The following is a 6,968-nucleotide window of genomic DNA, read 5'->3' as shown; positions in this document are numbered from 1 at the left end:
TTGGTTTCTCACTCGGTGTCTGGTACCCCGTTAGAGCCCGACTTTATCCGGATTCGTGTCGTGTAGAACCCATTTTAGGGGGAAGCGCTCCCTACCAAATTTTTTTTCATACCCAAGGCTCGAACCCAAGATATATAGTTAAGGGAAGGACAGTCCTATCCACTGCACCACATCCTTTGGTGATAACCCCCATAGTTCGAATAAACCGTTGAGACAATAGAAAATTACTTTGTTCTATTTTATGTGACGCTCATTTATTTTATTTTGAAAAAAGAATGATATTTTTCTATAGTTGGAAACAAATCAACTTTAAACTTTTATAGTCACAAAAATATTAGATATGTTTAGCCACAAGTTCTAAAAGTTTTTCTTTTTTCCTTAAACTTTGTCTTCAGTTAAACACCGTCGCATAAAATTAAACCCCCAATTTAATTTCGCCATTTTGTACTTTTATACTCGATCGAATATCCCAAGTTTCACTGGCCTTGTGGAACTGTGAAAGGTTATCAGATTTACATGCGAATTGCACAATTATGGAGCCATTTGAGCACATTATGTCACGAGCCATTCTTACTTCAAGCATTCAATACCACAGTTTTAAAACTTGCATATATTCCCCTTTACTATGCATTTCTTATCTATAAATAACTTCACATCTTTTCTCATAAACTCACTGCCCTATAGCTCAGCTACAATTTCCCTTACCAATATATCATCTCTTTTCCTTCAATCTTGGTTTTAAAAAAATCGAAGAATATGTCCCAAATTTCAACAATATTGATGAGCTCAATTTGTTTGGTGTTCTTTGGATTCCATGACAAAAATAACCACAACGGAAATGGTCATTTCTGTAAACCTCCGATGAGGAAAGACGGCGATGACACCGGTTATGTCTATGCTCCGGGTGCATGGTCCGAGGATGATGGAGATGATGACGATGATGATGCTGATTATGACTATGCTCCGGCTGCTTAGTCATATATATATATATATATATATATATATATATATATATATATATATATATATATATATATATATATATATACACGAAAACCCTAGCTCTAATTAGTATCTAAAACCCTAAGTACGTTAAGCCTTTTTTTTTTGTTTTAAATAAATCAAAAGCCACCATTCTGGTGGAAGGTTAGGCCTTAGTATCCTAGTTACATACAAAACCGTAGTTTGATATACGTATATAGTATGTAAAACTTTCCCTATCTATATTATTTTAGCATTTATATATTTCGTTTGTGCCTTTTATTCTTTAGTGAGAATGAGCACTAGAGGCTTGGAGTTGGAGATATATATGCTATCGACCGTTGCAATTCCAGTAAGTTCATATTGAGTTTAATATATGTAGTATATATTCTACCATGTGATGACGGTCCTTTTGGTTTCAGATCGTACTGATTTCATTATCCTAAAAAATTTAAAATTCATAGAATTTGCTGTTATAGGTCAAACAATTTTCCTCTTGATCTCACAACTATAGTCACATACTCAGAGCATATATATATATATATATATATATATATATATATATATATATATATATATATATATATATATATATATATATTAATGCTAGTGGATTCACTAAGATTTTACGCTCATCAACGCTTCTTGTCAACTTGTTGCCATGCCTTAATGATCAAATTAAAGACAAAATCAGAGTTTGAAGTTTATGGGTTTGATGTTTTAATTCTTATAAGTTATTATATTCTAAATTGGTTGTTATTGTTAATTTAGTAAAGATAAACACTCTAAGATTGTGATCGATTCACCTATCCTATTACCTTTCTAGTTAATTCCCTTTTAATGTAATTCGTTTATGGTAGCTAATTTACCAAATTGTATATACTCATGACACTCTTTCAAATTGCCACGCGCCTGCTCAAGATTGATTAACGCCTATATTTTTATGAAAATAATCTAACAAGAACACATTAAGATCACGACTATTCAATTAATTATGGTGGCTAGGTATAATTCTATCTTAACTACAAATCCAATCCCTAATCTTAGAGATAAGATTGTGATCTCTTTAATTCTTCTCTAATCTAAACTTAGCTTTATCAAGCATACTCTAGATATATAGTTGATAGAACTTGATTGTTGTTCAAACAATCAAGCAATTAATCACATATTTGAAGAAACAATCATATGATAGCAAATTGTATTTAAGGAGAAATTCACATCAAATAGCAATATTCATGGCTAATCACAAATCCCAGAACTAATGGGTCTTAGCCACACATGATAATGCTAATCAAATTCACAAGTTTTGAATGAATGAATGAAAATACTAAGAAGAATGAAAGAAAACTGATAATCCTTGCTCCTCAAGTTCTTCATGTGTAATTGGCTCTCAAAGTGGTGTCCCCCTCCAAATTAGGTTTAGAATTATTTTTAAACGAGTTGGGATCGTGCAGGGTAAAAAAACCAGAGTCTCGGGATGAAATAGGAGAACTGCCAGGCTCAGCGTCCAGGGCAGTGTGCGGGCCCGCCTTCTCCTAATTAAAATCACGTCTGACTCCAGTGCTTCAGGTAGCGCATCTAGCGCTGGCCGGACTTGTTTTTTGCCATCTTCTGCCTTCTTTTGCTCAATCTCTTGCCTTTTCATTCCACTTCGCTCCTGGTTGGTTACTATTATGGTGTACATGGGTCTGGTTGATTCGTATTTTTTAATTACCAAACCAAACCAATTGTATCGGGTTATTAAATCTAAATATCAATTCAAACCAATAAAAGCCGGATTTTTAAATCTCGGGTTTTCGAATTTTTTCGTTTCTTTTTTTATAAAGTCTTTATATATATATAGCACAATACGTAAAATTTGTGCTCCAAATATTTCTTTAATCCTAGTAAGACAGAACTATATAATGTGTTTTTCAATGAAATAATATAAATATGAGATGAGTCATGACATTGTACTAAAATATTCAACAATAAAGATAATAAAATCGCATAAAATAAATATTATTAATAAGCCGTAATGAAAACAAACATAATTTAAAATTATGACTAATAAGTACTATTATTTACATGACTAACCATTAAGAGAAAAAAATGTTATACATTTTATCTAAACCATGGAAAAATTAAAAAATAAATATCCAACACTATTTTCATTCATGAATTGAATGTCTTTTATTAGAATTAGTATTGATTTGATTGTGGTTTAGGATTTATTTGAGTTACTAACATTTATGGACTATAAAACTTATTGGAGCATCTAAAAATTATAAGCTCAAGCTTGAAATAATACGTTAAAAGATAAAACTATGAAAAAACTTAAGAAATATTTATAAACTACACTACCATAAATATTTTTATGTATTAAATATATTTAAAACTTCTATACATATAATGTCGGGTTGGTTTAGTTTCGGTTTGACTTTTTTTAGTTAAAACCAAACCAAGCCAAATATGGTTGGTTTTTTTTTTTCCAACACCAAACCAAATCAAACTAAACCATAGTCGTTTTTTTTTCTCGGTTTAACTCGGATTATCGGGTTAGTGCGATTTGTCGGTTTTATTTGTACACCCTTAATTACTATACATAATAACATCAAAATTTAGCTCAATATGAAAATACATAAGATTCGAGTAAAATGTGAAGACGACATGCATAAAAATATGTGTACGGAATATTAGAATTCCTTTAAGGTAACTTGTGGAGAAATGGGAAAATTGACAAGATTTTAGCACCTAAAACGTAAATGTGATTAAGTTAGTACTTTGTTACTAGCTACTTTGACAATGATTTAAATTTTTTAGTGTAATTTTCTTATTGTTGTAAACTGATCTTAGTACGTAGTTTCTCAATTGAGTTCAAAATTAGCATGAAAAAATGTTTTACGCAAATATACCTGTAGAACACTGATTATAAAATAACTGAAAAAAGTAACTGACGTCCTTTAAGTTTAAGGTATAATTTTTAACTGTTTTTTCTCCTAATTTTTTATTTTCAGGACTCAAACTTAAAAGCTTTTTGTTAAAGATAGATGAACCATATTCATCCTATCACATCTATCTTGTAGGGGTAATATTCCTCGTTACTTACAATGGTCACTAATTAAACACCCACATCACACACTATCTCTAGATACTATCCACTCTACTACTACTATTATATTAAGTGCTGAGTGAATCTAAATTAGAGTGACACATATGGTTTCACGTGAATTCAACTCTTTTTCTAGCTAGACTAAGTATATATATATATTACGGAATTCATTAAATATTTATAAATATTTTAACTGTGAACTTAATTATTATAGTATGTTAATTTGAGGTCGATGTAGAAGTTTATAAACTTCAAAATTCTAAATCTGCATCGCTTCAAACATCATAAAACAATGTAAGAAACACTTCCTTTTTTCAGGAAAGCACTAAATATGGAACAAAATCTACGAATAAACTGTTTTCGATCAAATTCTTCATACGCACACAGGAATATTGTCGACATTTTTACACGTCTGATCAAAAGAACATATGTCGACACATAGTCCTCAACATATTCGTTCTGCAGTGTTACCCTGTCGTCCAGATGGCATGCCAAGTAAGCATCCACGTGGAATAACATACTTCCACGTGCCATGCACACTTTTCCACTAGCTAAAGTTAGGGCTTTTGGCTCATTCAGGAAATTGCATCTGAAAACTTGTACTACCCTCTTGTACTACCCCTCTACAGGTTGAGATACAATGTGTACCACTCACATTGATAGAGTACAATGTCAACTAAGCCCGCAATTAGTTTCTTTTGTATGTGTCTCCAAACTCATAAGAATAAACAAATCGAGTTTCGCACCGTTACTCAGTCATCGCCATACTCGTCCCGTTAAACATGGGTTTGATATCAGTAATTAGGCTAAAACGATACAAAAATACTTTTAACATGATATGATATTGTCCGTTTTGGGTCAATTCCGCACAGGTTTCCCCCAAAGGCCTCACACCATAAGAAATCCCGTAGACTCCTAATCTTTTGACTACCAATATGAGACTTTTGTTTGCACACTCAATACGCAGGGCGGATTAAGGGGGGCGGAAGGGGTTCACTCAAATCTCTTTTGCCGAAAAATTATACTATATATAATGCAAAATTTAAATTTTTATCTCTATATATTATGTCTTGAATCTCTTTAACTACAGTCCAAAAGCATAACTCAATTGTCAAAGGCCTTTGTGAAATCGTTAGTTCAATTTCCACTAGCAACAATCTCTTTTAATTTTTTAACTTTTTTCTTTTTTGAATCTCCTTAGCCACTGTCAATGAGCTCCTGGTTTAGATATTAGCCTATTGAGCGTGCTGTCTCTCCCTACTCTACGCTAACTCATGTTGAGCTTTCCCTCTCTGGTTAAAGAACTTAAGCAAGAAAATATTAAATCCATATTAAATCCTAGAATCGAGTTACACGAGTGAAAAAGTATTAAAGAATGCTATATATGCTTGTACTTCATTTTAATATCTCCAAAAAGGTTTATCATATTCCTCCTCACTCGACTCATTATCTTAAAATTTTGCACTGGATGCTCTCATTATCCTTTCATATAATCTAAAGAAAGATCTGGAGAGAGGGCTACCATATTCACAACTTAAGATTCTCTGTTTCCACAGAATGGAGAATAATCTTTAACCCTCCTTATAGATAATGCCATGAGTAAAGTGAATTTTTGATGAGGCAGCCCCAAAATATAACATAACACACTTTCTAACGTGCCAAACTCTGTCAAAATGAGTCTAGAGTTGGCTCTCTTACCTATATATAAGCACAATGGTTTCTTCACCTATCATACACACACCACACAAACCATTTTTCATATCCTATCAAAGAAATACATACAACATCCATTATCATATTTCAAGATTTCTATAGTAGTCCAATTGAAAAAGAAGATATATAATAATGTCTGGTATTTTCAAGATTATTGGGTTTGAGAAAAGAATGTCGTCTTTAGATGGAGATGACGGGTACGATTATGCTCCGACAGCATGCTTAGAAGGAGGTGGTGACGATGATGATGACGATTATGATTATGCTCCTGCTGCATGATTAGACATAGCATGTTCGATCAAATCACTATGTATAATTCAGACATGTGAAAGTCTTAGGAAGGAATGAGGAAGAAGTAAGAACCTTGGTATTAATTATGTTAATCCTAGTCTTTTTTTAAGAAAAAATAGGAATATACAGATTTATATATTAGTTGAAAGTTGAAACCTTTTGCGGCTGAGGTCTACATCACGGTGTTAAGGTTTCTTAGATTACTAGGTTTTTCTTTTCTTTTTTTGGTCAACAAGATCATTAGCTTATTATATGTATCTTTTTTTGTTTATTTAAATATTTGAACTACTATAATTTATGCAGAAACAGTGACATGATTGTAGTATAATTGGTCATGACATGATTATTATATATAATCAGCAAACTATAAAATAGTTTTATCGATCATGTCAATGTCTAGGCTTAACGTACTAGTGGAATTTTGAAGGAATTTTTATCGACCAGCATTAACGGTAGAAAGCTTAGAAGAGTGATCAAAATTTAATCACTCACGAACAAGATAAATGAATAATATCATCTACAAGTAAATGCTATCATTCACATGAAGTTTAGACAGTTATACGTTACAGCTATATACACTAAAACAATTAATAGAAATTAAACTACAGGTAAAGAATATGTGAACTGACAACGTCAATTAGGTTAAATTGACTTACAACAATTGATCTACATAACGAGTCTGACATCTTATGGCCTGTTAAATTTCATTTATTGTGTAAAAATTCGTTGTGAAAATATACCGATGAAGGTGATGGTCACAGGTGTTGATAGTCTCATGAGCTTCGGATGAGACATTTAGTAGACGCTTGGACATAAAAATGTGATTTTTGAAAAAAAAAAAAAAGTAGTGTCTGGATCGGAGTTAAGTTGAAAAATAATATTTGAAATTTAA

At 31.9% G+C, this 6,968-nt stretch overlaps 1 long non-coding RNA gene across 1 annotated transcript; it reads left to right on the top strand.

Moving 5' to 3' along the window:
- The first annotated feature begins 475 nt into the window (after positions 1–475).
- Positions 476–2,772, top strand: LOC138893500 (uncharacterized). Its single transcript, XR_011409026.1, has 2 exons — positions 476–1,333; positions 2,436–2,772. It is a non-coding gene; the product is annotated as an uncharacterized lncRNA (long non-coding RNA).
- The last annotated feature ends 4,196 nt before the right edge of the window (positions 2,773–6,968 follow it).

Source organism: Nicotiana tomentosiformis, chromosome 6 (assembly GCF_000390325.3).
Source record: "Nicotiana tomentosiformis chromosome 6, ASM39032v3, whole genome shotgun sequence".
Lineage (NCBI taxonomy): Eukaryota > Viridiplantae > Streptophyta > Magnoliopsida > Solanales > Solanaceae > Nicotiana > Nicotiana tomentosiformis.
This window is presented reverse-complemented; position numbering and strand designations above follow the sequence as displayed.